This window comes from Lissotriton vulgaris, chromosome 4_1, assembly GCF_964263255.1.
Source record: "Lissotriton vulgaris chromosome 4_1, aLisVul1.2, whole genome shotgun sequence".
NCBI lineage: Eukaryota > Metazoa > Chordata > Amphibia > Caudata > Salamandridae > Lissotriton > Lissotriton vulgaris.
Genome location: NC_141691.1, coordinates 1,506,246,110 through 1,506,261,852, shown reverse-complemented (window position 1 = coordinate 1,506,261,852; position 15,743 = coordinate 1,506,246,110).

Sequence of the window (15,743 nt, the reverse complement as noted above, 5' to 3'; positions counted from 1 at the left end):
AACTTCCAATTTCCCTTGTCTTAACGGGGGCCCCATATTTACTCGACGCCATCTTGGTGGCCGTCCGAGGACTCGTGTGAGGTGTCTAGAAGGTAGCGTAGACCCTCTTCCCACCCCACACTGCTTACCACATCCGCCGTCGCGGATGTCCTGGCCCCGGGAAATTCCCAGGAGGGGCCCGTAGCCCCTCCTCCCCAGGGAGGGGCCTATGACCGCCTTCCCTTTCGGCGGCCCCATCCTTAGTGGGTACCGCCTCCCCGTGTGAGGGGCCAATGGCCGCCTCCCCCCGGGCGCTCCCATCCATAATGGGTGGTGCCCCACCTCTAGGGATCTTCCAATTACTGCTCACCGATCATGACCTTACCGCCACAGGCCGGATAGTTGACCGGCTATCCGGACCCCCCACAAAACTCCTACTAAAGGTCATGGCTACACAAACTCTTTAACCAAGCTATGAAGTCTCCTATGAGTAAGACATTCCCCTCCCGGGACAAATGAACCCCGTCCTCCAGATACATATGGTCCCCCGGATACATCCATGTGGAATACAATGCAATTTTCCTGTACGAAACAACCTACCCAGTTTGTTTATTAACCTTCTTTACCGACTGATTCAAAGCTGACATGGAGAGGGCCCCCCGCCACACCTTCCGAGGAATCATGTGTGACCATGCAATCGTGCACCCCGGAACCCTCCTCGCCAACCAACTTACTGCGGATAAAATTGACTCGAGAAGTATTCGTCGACCAATGGTCACCAAATCATTGCCCCCAAGATGCACTATGATTACAGATGGCGGTGACCTCGTCCGCCCTAACAGTCCCTCCATAAAACTTTGAAACTGGTCAATACAGAGCCCTCCCCTTCCGTGGAAGGTCACCCTGTACCCGTATTCCCCAGCCATGTGAATCATGTCACCTGCTTTGAATACGTCCGCGGCGCGCCTCACGTATGAGTGGCCAACGACCCACACCACTCTTCCCTCAGCCGGTGATCTTTGACCGCTGGTCCCCAGGTGTCGGGTCAACTGCACAGTCTGCCCCGCAAAGCCTGCTCGCGAAACTGTAAACCAAACAGAAAACAAGAAGCGTGAGTGCATGACATTAGCTTCACAACATGTGCAACCGCACATACCTTTTATAACAATTCGAGGACCAACGCCCCAACTGTTTCACCTTTTCAACACTCAGACCCCTGGCTGTAGCCTCCGTAGCAGCCCCTACCTGGAAGGAATGGGTCCCAAAATCGCTCGGGTTCAAGCCCGCTGCCGCGATTGCCATTGTTAACACCCGCTGAAACTGGAACCTAGTCAGTGGGGTGGCGTCGGTGTGCCTCAGCTAGCTTCCCCCCCATGTTGCCGCCCTCTGCGCTAAATACTCCTCCACGCATTTTACCGGGCACATGGGAGACCCCGGAATCCGCTGGACTACCACACTGTACCCGATCGCTCCCTGATCGGTCTTGGACCTGGCTATTGAGACTACCATCGTCTCCCCCTTAATTTGGATGTGTTCTCGGCACAGACCTCCCCCCGTATCCTGCTTATTCCTCGCTACCAGTTCGCTTACCCGCATAGCCCCATGGAATGCTAATGCAAAAGCGGCCCGGAACAGCACCGTCTCTGATTGAGATGAACATGTCGCAGGGAGTACGGACATTAATAGGGACAACCTTTCCAGACCTATCGGGTGCCTCTCATCCACTCTACGTCCCTCAAGGCGTTGCCACCCACGCAGTGCCTTCCTTACGAGAAAGGACGATGTGGGGTCCTGGATGCCATGAGCCCGCGCCATGAAGGAAATGGCGGCCCGGTGCCTATTGGCTGTAGCCACTGATCTGCTTGCCTGATGTAATGATACCAGAAATTTCAAGACATACTCCTCCTGCCCCCAATGCTCCCCCTTAGCTGAACCCAAAAATGACAAATAGGAACGGAACGCTCCTTCATATGCCTTCCTTGTCCTGGGTGCTAGACTCTCTCCCACGAGGTTTTGTAATCCGGGGCACCGAGAGACCAGAGAGCTTCGGGAAATGGTGCCGCCACCAAGTCCGCTGAGGGCAGAAAACCCAGGAAGGCCTGCATATGGGAACGAGAGAGTGCATCAGCTGCCTGGTTCAGTACCCCCGGCACGTGTCTTGCCCTAAAGTGGACGTTTAGTCTCATACATAGCAGGACAATTTCTTTCAGCAATCTCAAAATCCATTTGCAGCGTGCTGCCTGATTATTGATACATTCAACAACGGTCATATTATCAGACCAGAACACTACAGAGCGATCACGAAACCCCTCCGGCCATGTTTTTAGGGCCACCAGAATGGGGAACAGCTCTAGAAACCCAATGTTACCTGTGAGCCCACCATTGTGACACCACGCCGGCCATGTTTGTGCCGACCATTGATTACCAAATATGGCGCCAAAACCCACACTCCCTGCCGAGTCGGTCCACAACCCCAGCTCCTCGGAGGAAGCTGGCGGTTTGTTCCACATGACGCGACCGTTGAAATCCGTCAGAAATGCCAGCCATATGCGCATATCCTGGCGAACCTCTGCTGACAGTCTTGTGCGGTGGTGCCCTTCCTTGAGGCCAACCATGGCTTGTGCGATAGAGCGGGAAAAGGGGCGAACCATCGGTATCACTCTAAGGGCAAAGTTAAGCTGACCCACAGCTTGTTGCAACTGATGGAGAGTTACTTTTCTCTCGCCGAGGCACATTTCAAGCGAGGCCTTAAATTTCATTACCTTCTCCTTGGGCAAACGTAAGCACCCCTCTACAGAATCGAGCTCAATTCCTAGAAACTCGAGTGTAGTAGATGGCCCCACTGTCTTGCCTGGTGCCAGTGGCACGCCAAATTGTTTCATGAGATTACAGAATTCCCTCAAAGCCTGTGCACATTCCGTGTCCCCAGCTGCCCCCAGAAACAGAAAATCATCAAGGTAATGCATAACCTGCGTAAAACCCGTGGCTCTGGTGAAAGCCCATTGCAAAAAAGTACTGAACATCTCAAAATACGCACAAGAGATGGAGCAACCCATCGGCATACATTTATCCATGTAGTAGCGTCCTTGAAACACAAAACCTAAGATACGCTGATCCTGTGGGTGTACCAGGAGCAACCGGAACGCTGACTCGATATCTGATTTAGCCATCAGCGCTCCGGGCCCCAGGCGATTCAAAACGGCGACGGCCTCATCAAAGGATGCATACCGCACCGAACAAACTCCCGGGTCAATCGCATCGTTCACGAAAGACCCCTAGGAGCGGACAAATTATGGATTAACCTAAACTCACCTGGGTCCTTCTTGGGGACTACTCCCAACGGTAAACAAACAAAGTTAACAACTGGCGGGTTCACATATGGTCCTGCAACCCGACCTTGGGCCACCTCCTTTGCAATCTTTGCCTGTACCACCGCCGTATTTTGTTGAACCGATAATTGGTTTTTACACTGTGCTTCCCCCCGAAAATCCCCCGCCGGGATGCGGAAACCATATGAGAAACCGTCTCGCAACACCCCGGCAGAGACATGATCAGGGTATTCGTTCAGCCAAGGGATCATTGCCATGATGTCAACGGGAGTAGGTAACCGTGCCCCTCGGTCGATGTTAGACCTGTTTGGCCCCTCCTCTACCTCCTGTATCACCATTCTTGGCTCTACACGAACTCTCGGGGTGTGAAGACTGTCCGCACCCTGCACACTCATGCCTGAACTTGCATGTCCCTTGTGGCCTAGTGCACTTGCCTCTGTTAAAGCTCCAACCGACCCCTTTTCTACCCGAGCTCCCATTATTCTTTGTGTGCTGATCACTGTTGGCGCCCGCCCGAAAGGGCGCCGCCAAATAATGGCGGGAAGGCTCAGCCCCATTCCCGCCAAACGAAGACGACTTTGTCGTGTTCGGCATAACCTGTTTCTGCCAAGAAATGGAGTCGAAACAATCCCACGTCAGGGATGAGTCGTGCTCCTTGGCCTTACGAAATTTGTTATCATAACCCATCCATTGATTGCCTTCATACGTTTCATAAAATTCCATAATACGTGTCTGGTAACAAGCTAATCCTGACAATACTTCAGGCCTACGTTCCCCCATGATTGCAGTGAACATTCCAAACGCCCTGGCCCAATAAGCGATCGTTTCCTCTACTCTGAAACCCGCCATTTTGGCACGCCATACACTCGGATGCAACAGCTCCTTCTGGTTTCTAACGTGCTCTATCTCATAGTGATCGGTCAACAGTGAAAACATGTTCACATATTTATCTGCCCAAATCCTTTCTTTCACATCCATCGGGATATGTTGGACCACCTTTTCCCTCCTTGAGGGTAACGATCCCTCCCCCGCCATTGGCAATGGCTGCTTACCCGAACCAGTAGCTGGGTCTGTTGTCGCTGCTGTTCCAAGGCTCGACGCCGGTTGTTCCGAGGGAACCTGCGGGGAAACAAGAGGACAAGGTGCCTTCGCAGCATCTCTCGATTGCCGCAACTGCTTCATTATTAACCTGGCCTCCTCGGCCGTGTCTCCCGGTGCCACAGCACCCTCGTTGTTTCTGCCTAACCACGCCGCCAACTGGGCGGCCAGCTCAGGAGGCATATCCCCCTCGTTAACCGGTGTAACTAACACAGGGATTGGTTGTCCCGCGTTCGGGATCGGAACTGGGGCCTCGACTGGACTGACCGGGCTCGCCGGAGGTGACTCGGGAACCGGGGCCTCCCCTCCTGCCGCCCTATTCCTGGCCCTTTTACCTCTCCCGGCAGGGACTACTCCCGGCAATGCTGGTCCGATGACTTTCTTCGGTCTACCCGTACCATTCATTGCCGCCATCTGCTTCTTCATGTTCGCCATGTCTTTCACCAGCATGCGAAGCATTTGTTCGGTCCCAACCTTCTTTCCGACCTTCTTGCCAGGCATCGTCACGGATATTCGACTCGAGGTCCTGGATCCAAAGCTTCGGAAACAACTGAAAGGAGAAACACAAAAATTACAAGTTCTCAAAATTGGCTCCTTGTTCCGTCTCGGGCTCACGTGCAACGAGGAGGTGCAGCTTCCAAGCACAGGAACAAGAGGATGCTTCTTTGGATTGTTGCTCCTTTTATTCTTCTTTTGGGAGGGCGTGGACCCTCCTCCGACCGCCTACAGGGCGTGGCCAACGGTGTAAGTGTCTAGGACAACCCCTCTTGGGCGGGAAAAGGCGCGCCCCGACTATGCCACTTCGGGCATACCAGCCGAGACACGCCTCCCGCCCAAAATGGTTTCCCGGGGGGATCGGGGCACCCAACCATACGTTCGGGGGGACCGAGTGGTCGCCCCTTTCCATTACCTCCAATGGACCCTTCTGGTTGTGGGAAATGTATGGTTTGTAGGTTCTCCAAGACCCCTAGGTATCCAGAGCCAAAAATAGTTTTGCACCGTACAATGGTTTTTCATTGAGTACCAAGTACAGACCAAATCATGAAGAGAAATAGGTAGAGTGAAAATTAGGTATCAAGGAAACCTATGTATTTCTGAAAAGGGCTTAAGATGCCGAGTTTTGGAGTAGTGGTTATTTGTATATCTCTAAATGTAGGAGGTACCGGTACTAGCATATGAATTAGAGGGTATTTTTTAAAATGTCTTCTGCATTGGCATACATTTGAAAGGCACAAATGCAGCAAAGTTCAATAGGCAATAATAAATATTCTACTATACTATGCTCCCTCAACTCTTTTGATAAAAATAATACCTCACTGGTGTGGGTAGGCTTGGTGACTGTGACAGGAAATGGGTTAAACACATAGCATTTAATCATCACATTTTCCACTGAAAACTGACCCTTTTTTCTAATGTGGATAGCTCTAGATTTTTGACTCTAGCTCAATTGGAAACTAGGAAACCTAGCAAACTTGTACTTTTGTGAAAACTACACAAGTGGTGTTTCACCTTTGAGAATCTGGCCCTACGGACCGCGACGGTGGAGTTCCACGCCTCCACGTAGCCTAGGGTTTCCTGTTCCTGGATCCTCCCCTGACCACGAGTCTGATGGCGACCGGCGTTGCGTGGCGTGCTGTTCGCTGCTGGGTGCGGTGTTTCTGAGGCGGCGTTGAATCCCTGTCCCTGTCATCCTCGCTACCGGCGGCCGTGGAGATCAACTGCTACGGAGCCCGAGCCGAGCCGAGCCGGAGTCTGAGCCTGTCTCACGGGGGATGTGAGGTGAGGTGAGCTGCTCTGTACTTTCGAGACGGACTTTGAATGCATTGGATACATTGTATCAGGCAGGATCGAGGAAACACTTCTTTTCATTTCTGGCAACAACGTTGAGAATGAACATACCTCCGCTCCCATTCCCACTGACTTTTTGCTGATTTCTCGTGTGTTCATCTGCCAGCTGAACACTTTCTCCGCTGTGACGCCTGAACTCATATTATCGGCGTATAGAGAACTACCCTGTTGCTGAATCGTACAATTGTACAAATAACGTACAAAACTCGCAATTCTGCAGGTCCGCAAATGGGGTGAATCTGAAGCTCTTGTATTTCTTTTGGCTTTGCTAGCTTTTCCGTTTTTTGCGGTGCACAGCAGATAAACATTTTTACACAAACATGCACCTTTAGGAGAACTTTGAGAGAACTCTGAGCACAGCTGTTGATTAGTAATCAGTTGTGCGGTCTTCTATTTCAACGGTCTTGTGCTGCATTCCAAATGGACAAACGGACCTTGGTTTCACTATGTCAGCGTAGAGCTGAAGAAATTATAATTGCTATTCCTACTGCTGGTAACGCGGATAAAGATGGCAGGGTGCTTCCTACTTGCCTCTCCTCCCTGCTCTTCTACGCCTCTACGCCTCTATGCCTTTATTCCCCATACTGTCTGCATATTACTCTTGGGACCTACTCTAATGCCGCGCTGAGAGTTTCCTCTGCCGCTGAAGCTGCATATAATTAGGCAGCGGCCGCAGTTTGGGCCAACTCCAAGTTCCAGCATACCTTGCAGCATTAGCAGTGGACAGGCGCAAAGAGGGTAGCAGTTAAAGAGTTTAAAGTTTGGCTTTTTTTTTCTCCTCAGAAAACAGTTGGAAGATGGGGAAACAACTAACCGCACGTGCGAAGGCACAAATTTGTCGCCAGCAAATGAAAGACGACGCTGATATGGCAAAAAATGCAGATGCAGATGTAGGAGCCGATATCTCGGAAAACTCTGGGGAAGAAGAAGAGGAGTGTCCAGAAACTGTTCCTATCCCTTTGACTCAGCCTGATTCAGGGAACAATTCAGTGCCAGGGCCATCTGCGGTGGCTATCAACAACCCTGGAACTACATCAATAGAGCTGATTGAACCACCACCTTCTCCTCAAACTGGCGAACAGGTATCTAAAGACGGCATGACTCCGGTAGTCCCTAAAACTACCAAAACTCCTAAACAATTTCCTTTATTTGAGAGGAAATCCATTGTTTCGACATCTTTTACTCCTATACCACCTGTTTCAGGAGTGAGATCCCGCTCCTTATCGGAAACTTCTGCCGCAGGTGCCATTGGAGCCATGGGTGCTACTGGTGCTCCTACACCGGCCTTTAAAAATGTGGGTTTGATACCCAGTTCTGTTGATTTAGTGGAACTGGAAAAGAGTCAAGGAAACCAAGTGACCGCAATGTCACATATTGATCATGGATCCCCTCCTTTCACTGACTCTCACAGCCCAATTTTAGAGATGGGAACTGAGACCACAGGAGAGTTTCAGATTTCAGTCAAAGACATGTTAAATATGATACTTGGGGAGGTGAGGGAAATGAAGCAATTTCAAAGGACGGAACTCGCTGTTATCAATCAACGTTTAGACAAAATTGAAGAATCTATATCTTCCCTCCCTGTTCGATTACAAGAAGCTGAAACCAGGATATCAGGCCTGAAGACAACATGACTGAAGTAAGAAAGGAGGTTAAAAGCTTTTCTATAAACTCCAAATCACTGGAATCTAAGCTTGATGACTTGGAAAATTATAATAGGAGATCAAATCTCAGAATTGTTGGAGTTCATGAGAAAATTGAGGGATCAGATATGAAATAATGGATCACTTCTTTCTTCCTTCACAATAAAGGAGATCTTACGATTACTCGTGCCCATCGAGTTCCAGCGCAGCCCCTTACAAACTCTACACTTCCTCGAACTACTCTGGTGAATTTCACGGATGTTCGTGTCAAAGAGATAATCCTCTCCGAGGCCTTTAAATAAAGGCAATTTGCCGCAAATGCTACTACAAAATATAGGATTTTCTCAGACATGTCCGCCTCGGCGGCCAGGAGGATAAAGGAATTTGTAAAAATTCTTCAACTATTTAAAGATAAGGGTGCTCAAGCCATGATTGTCCAGCAATCAAAGTTAAAAGTTCTTGTTAAAGGCAAATTTTACATGCTGACCGATATTGATGAAGCACAAGCATTGCTTCGTAAGATCTCACAAGACTAGCGGTACTAGTGAAAGTCAATGTGGTCTCTGATCTGTTCTGTTCTGATTAACTTTTCTGATTCAACCTTATGCTTTGTCGAGGGATTTCTATTTTGATTTAAGGATTTTCAATATAATGTTGCAATGTACTTTTATTTTCTTTTGCTTTCTCAGGGCAGGGGGTGGGGGACCAGGATAGGGCTCCTAGAGAGGTTAAGGGGCACAACAGCAAGGTGCCTCAATGAAAAGGGGTTTTCCTGTATGGCCAGTGTGGAGACAGGGCCATAGGGATGGGGGTAGTATGGGGGGGACCACTGGTGCTGGGGACGCGTTTTGTATTGTTGGTCGAAAACTTTTTCTGCTACATATCATTTATAGGGAGTGAATTAATTGAACTGAAAAAATATATTTGGTTGGAATGGTTACTGGAAGCTTGTATAAATTAGAACCAAATGTCTATCAATAGAGGGCTTAAAATAATCTCTTTTAATGTCAAATGGCCTAAATAATAGGAAAAAAATGAGAGCCATTGAATTATGGATTCAAACAGAAAATCCTGCGGTCATTATGCTACAAGAGACTCATATCTCCGCTGCAAAAAATGATGTTTTTACTATGTTTAAGACATGGGCCACATTTCGTGGATTTTCATCCACTACAGTATCTCAACGAGGTGTTGCCCTTTTCTTGAATAGGAATCTGAATGCAGAAGTTATGCATTCCGAGGAGGGTAGTGGAGGCAGATGGTGTTGTGCTACATGTTCAGTTCTGCATAGACGAAGGCCGATTACCTTTGTTACTTTCTATGCTCCGTTGGATGATAACTCACAAGACTATGAAGATTTGTTTCAATCACTGCTTATGGTAGGGGGGGATATTGTTATTGGAGGAGATTTTAATATTCTGATGGACACAAAGCCGGATCATACCACATCCTCTAAGAAACAGCTCAAAACTAAGTCACGTCGATCAATTAATAACAATATGTCTATTCTTGACTTATGTGATCCTTGACGAATACAGAACCCACAGAAAAAAGAATTTACCTGCTGGTCAGGCAGGTTCAAATCTTCCTCACGGATTGATTTCTTCCACGCTTCTCAGCAATTAAAATTTTCTCATCAAAGAATTCTTCATAATGGTTTTTCAGACCATGCAATGCTGATAGCCGAGTTTGTCTTGGGAGAAGATTCTAGAACCCCGAAGCGATGGATATTTAATAAACTATACCTACAAGATAACGATTGGGTTAATTTCCTTAAAATAGAAATCTCAGATTTTATAGCCCGTAATTCTGATACCGCCCCCTTACATATAATTTGGGACTCCCTGAAAGCGTTTATCTGTGGTATCGCTATAAGTAAAGACGCAGCTGAATGGTCGAATATTAAGAAAGATAGAAACTTACTACAGGAAAAAAAATCAGATTTTAATCCTAAAACGACAAGCTGATTTTTCTAGTCAGGTTTAGAACCAATTGAATGAAGCCAAACGTGAACTCTGTTCTAATCTATTCTCGCAGAGTGAAGCAATTTTTCTCAGACAGAATCAAAAAATTTATGAGGAAAGCAATTTCATAGGCAAGCTTTTAGCCTGGCAGGCGAAAGAACAAGCTGCCGCAAATCAGATACGTTGTTTAAAATGTCCCATCCAAAATATTGAGATATCACAGCTGGTGGCAATCGGTTCCATAATGCTTTCACACTACCAACAGATCTACAGCAAACATCAAGCCATTGTCTCTCAAAAGCTCTCAAACTTTCTTGGTAGATACCCAATTCCCTTCCTTTCAAATATTGAGCAGGAGAAGATGTTAAGTCCATTCACTAAAATTGAACTAGAATCGGTAATTAAGGATTTACCGCTCTGTAAGGCTTGCGGCCGGATGGGCTGACTTCAGAATTCTTTAAAGTTTTCTTTAATTCTCTCTCCGATTTGTTGTTAAAATTATTAAATTTCTATGCTAAATGGAGGTCAAGTTCCAGATTCTTTTCATGAAGGTATGGTAGTGAGCTTCTTAAAGAAGGGGAAAGACTCTAAAGATCCCAGTTCATATAGACCGATTACTTTATTAAACTCTGATTCCAAAATTACCACCAAACTAATATCTATTCGTTTTAACACCATTGCTGCTGATTTAATACACTCTGATCAAAACGGTTTCATAGAAGGTCGTCAATTAATTACTAGCACATACTTTTAAATTGAGGCATTAGATTTTTTCAGGTAAGGAGTATTCCTGCACTGATTTTGTTGTTAGATGCAGAAAAGGCTTTTGACTTGGTAGTTTGGGACACTCTTTTTTCTATTTTAACACACTTTCGAATTCCTTTACAGATTATTACTTTAATTAAAAATGTATACACTGGTGCCAAAGCCAACTTTATTTTTAATTCTGTTATGGTGGGATCAGTCGTGGTGCAACGTGGGACTAGACAAGGGTGTCCCTTGTCACCTATTCTTTTTGCATTTTTTATTGAACCACTGGCCACTGCATTTAGGAATTCCTTGACTATTACGTCTCCGATTACCTCTATGTCCAAAATTAAATTGTACGCGGATGACATCATGTTATTATTCCAACCCGACATGCAATTCCAGACCCAGGTTTTACAGATCTTCGAAGAATTTGAAGCCCTAGGAGGTTATCGGATTAATAAGAAAAAAAACGAAATTCTGGTCTGCGGGGGTGCAGATCCAGAGTTACACCCAGAACTAGTTAACTGTATCAATCCTAGGCCTAAAAGGTATTTAGGAGTTTTGTTTTCCGTGTCTGTTCCGGATCTGTATGTGCTTAAGTTTGACCCGCTTTTTCAGAGAGTTCGCTCCATGTTTATTAGATGGAACCCGCTCCCATTATCCATTTTGGGCCGAGTCGCCCTGATTAAAATGTCTATCCTCCCACTTTTTAATTTTTTATTTTCAACAATCCCTTGTTTCCTTCCAGGCTCTTTTTTCTTAAAAACAGAGTCTTTGTTTTCTGGGTTTATATGGGGTAAGAAAACTCTTTGCATCGCAATAAGGACACTATATGCAGATACGGAGCAAGGAGGTCTGGGGCTACCAAACATTAAAGATTATTATTTGGCCCAATACCTAAATAGATTTAAGTCCGAAACACAAGCTCCAGATTTATTTATTAATTTCTTTATGGATTTAATTTGTCTTGAAGCTCAAATTCCCTCCCCGTTATTAGTGCCTAGATCTCCGAAACTCGTCAGATATAAGACTATGAACTGGCTCCTCAAAAGAAGAGATGGTTTGTTTAAAAGATATTCCTTTCCACAGTTTAACCTTATGACTCCTATAAGACACGTCTTTGTACATACCGAGATAAAAATCAGTTCGGAAACTGTAGGTAACTGGCACCGTGCAGGGTTCCATAAATTAGCAGATTTCTGCAGAGATGGCAAGTGGCTAACTCGGGTACAGATGTCACAACTGATTCATGGAAATTTCCTGCTAAGTGGCTTTTATATTAGGTTCTACAAAACGCTGAATCTACTAGACTTTGAACATATTAGTACCCCTAATCAGATATGGAATTACCTCTTCACTGGTTAGAAAGCCGGGGGAATGGAAACGCTGTCTTGCTCAAAGTATTGAGAAAGACCTTAGTATAAAAGCAATCAAAAAATGGCAGGAACATGAAAATCATAATATATCTCTTAACACTTGGAAAACCTTAAATGAATTAAACTTTAGTGTATTGAGAGGGTCCAACTGGCACAGAATGCTGTTCTTTAATAAATGGTTACTATATCGCACTGCTGCTCTAATCTCTAAAATGTATGCTAATACGTCCGCTACTTGCTTTAGATGTAGGCATTTTGCTCCAGCCAATTGGTCCCACATTATTGCACTGTGTCCGAAAATCCTGACATTTTGGAACAAAATTTTTGATTTCCTTGGCTCTAATTAAAATATCAGGATCGCTCACACCCTTCAATTAACACTTTACGGCTACGACCCGGTTCTTGGTTTGGCAGTTCATCTGGTTAAACTGTTGTATATAGTCTCAGCTGTAGCAAGATCCTTGATACTTCAGAACTGGCAGTCAATACATGTTCCCTTGTTCTAGGAATGGTTAGATAAAATGAAAAGAGTAAGAAAGACTGAACTGTTATATGCTCAACGAATCGGAGGGATTAGAAAGTTCGACAAAATCTGGAATTCAGTTTTTGATTACGTGTACTTTTATGTTTGGTGTCTAAAAAGTATATTATGATTTTCTCCCTGTATTTGTTATTTAGTATTTTTGATAGTATTCTTGATATCACTTTGTTTCTTTTCTGTTGACTGACCTTATACATGCCATTGTTTATTTTGATTCCAAAGTACCTCAATAAAAATGTTTGAAAAAAAAAAACAAGTGGTCTTTCCAGAGTGGGATGACTAGCATGGATCTCACCAATATATTTTACCCAGAATTTCTTCCAAACTTCAAACTTTGACTAATAAAAAACATTTTCCTCTACATTTCTGTAATGGACAGTTCTGGTATCCGTTGGGATTCCCAAGCACCCTTCCACACAGAATTTCCTCTAGTCCTATGGTAAAAATGGTACTTCACTTGTGTGGCTAGGCATAATGCCTGCAACAAGAAACGGCCTTAAACACAACATGGATGCATCAATTTTTCCAGTCAAACTGACCTTTTTGCATACTGGGAAGATGTCATTTTTGGACCCTACCCAGCTGGCACCTAGGGAAACCTATCAAACCTGAAAATGTTTTAAAACTAGGCATCTATGGGTATCCAGTGTGGGGTGACTTCCACAGCTCTCATCAGGTGGCTTTACTCAGAATTCCTTGCCAACCTCAACCTTTTGAGAAACAAAAACAAATTTTCCTTACATTTGTCTGATGGAAAGTTCTGGAATCTGCAAGGAGCCAAAATCCCCCGGCATTTCCCCAAGTTTTCCAATCAAAATGGAACCTTACGTGTTTGGGTAGGTCTAATGCCTGGGACAGAAAACTGACCAAAACGCAACATGGACGCATCTAATTTTTCCACTGAAAACTGGCCTTTTTTGCAAAGAGGGTAGCTGTAGGTTTTGGACACTAACTCAGCCGGCACCTAGATAAACCTAGCAAACCTGTATATTTTTTTTAACTAGACACCTAGGGGTATCCAGGGTGTGTTAAATTGCGTGGCTCCAACTAAGTGTTTTTAGCTAGAATCCCTTTTAAACATCAAATATTTTCCTCACATTTCTGTGATGGAAAGTTCTAGAACCTGTGGGAAGACACATGGCTGGGTAGGCGTTAAGCAGTTATCACTGCCCCCTACCACCATGGTTTTTCAGGTGGTGATGGGCAGTAAAAAATGATCTGACATCTAAATTAGATAGGTGGACACAGAGGTCAGCCACAGATGGCCCTTACTCAGTTGGGACATGGAAGGGGTGCATACATGCCACTGATAAAGTAGTCTTCCCATTGGTTACACCAATGCTCCATCCACATATATATGTCAAGTACCCAGACCATTATTTTCATGGTAAGGATATGTTGTTGCCATTGTGATGGACTATCTTTACTGTCACAGACATAAATCTGATACTAATTTTTGAAAGTCAATCCATCACTTACACTGGTTGGTTTCAGCACTTCTAGAAATGCTAGCTACAAAGCACAAATGCTTATCAAAGTATATTACAACTGTAACCAAGACTATAAAGTGAGCCATAAAGTTACATAAAGACACCAGCCACTTTAATGTCCATTTGCACGCCATTCACACACCACAAACAACACTTTCATATTGCCCCCATGAGCCCATACATAAGCCACTGGGTGCAATTCGCATTCATGTCTAGAACTGTTGACATTTGATGAATCCCCAACCTTCACAAATGAAAAAACTGGTTGACTACATTTTTACTACCTGTCAAGTTACCACCTCCATTCTGAACATTACCAAATGCATGCCTAATGAACCTTTACTAATGGCTTCAGTGTCAGCGATATGAGGCTCTGGAATGTATTTCTTACATGTGTCTTTAGCACACTCATTGTGGTAAACTCTACTCCTTCCAGTTTGTGAATGCAAGTTGAGGGTGTCTGAGAATGCCTCCTAGTCTCCATTCCTTTAACTGAATTAGCATATCTACCTTTGAAACTAAGGACATCATGCTGGTGAATACTGCTGAAGTTCCCTAAAGAAAAAGTCATGAAATATGAAAGTGAGCTGCATTATGTGGCACACTTAGCTGGAAGTAAATGTTTCCAAAAATGCCGGCCGGCCCCCTTGCACCATGGTAAGCAGAGAGCAGCAATCTATAGTATCATGTCAAAACCAACACTTACCTGCATTCTCCCTTTCAGCAAGGAAGATACAGTGAGGAGACTACCTTTGTTGTGCTGTGTGTCAAATCAAACACTGAGTCCTATTTCTAGTCTCTAAAGTATGGATATGGCTCTATATATAACTCTTATCTGAGGAAGACCTACAGTTGTCTAGAGGAGTGTGGTAATGCACGATTTTCCTATAGTATACACTCAGGATTATTTGAACATCATGTACTCACCTAACACAATAGTGGGAACAAATAAATAAGATTCTCTAAAAGAGCAATAATTACTGTATTTAAATTCAAAACGTAATATATAAAAATACTATCTAACCCTATATAACCTACACTCTCATTAGAACTACCATATACTACTTAATTAGCATTTAACCTATTGTAACTACTATTAACACATGACAAGATAACCATCAACACCCACCCCCCTTCATACTCATAGGACAGTACACTACAAACATAAACTACATTCTAAACATGTACTACCTACTCATAGAAGCCTAAACATATTTTTAAAAGGTTTTTGAGTTTTCGTTGGTATTTTATTTTATCATAACATACAACAATCACCCCACCCACAAAAGATTCACCAAATAAAAACTGACTCAAAATCCACCCAAAAACATCTTATTCAACTACATCTAACCCCCACTATTCTAACCCTACACTAAGCACTAGGGAACATATTTATGAGAGCCTTGCATCAGGTTTGTACTACCCAAAGTCGTACATACATGGGTCTGAATAATGAAGCCAGGCAATGCCACATTGCATTGCGTTAAGTGCCTTATAAATCTTGTTAATGGCAATGTAGTGCAAATTGCTGTGTTGCCTTACTCTGTGCAGCGGAGGTGTTCCATAGGCATTGCAGTGGTTGTTCCTACATATCTCCATAGGTTTTGCCGCATTTACAGATTTACAAGGACTTGTAAGCCTGGGAATGCATCAAAATTATACTCCTGCCCACGGAAGGAGTAATGTGGAGAAATATCTTTATTTCTCCTTGGTTTTTCCTCTTTT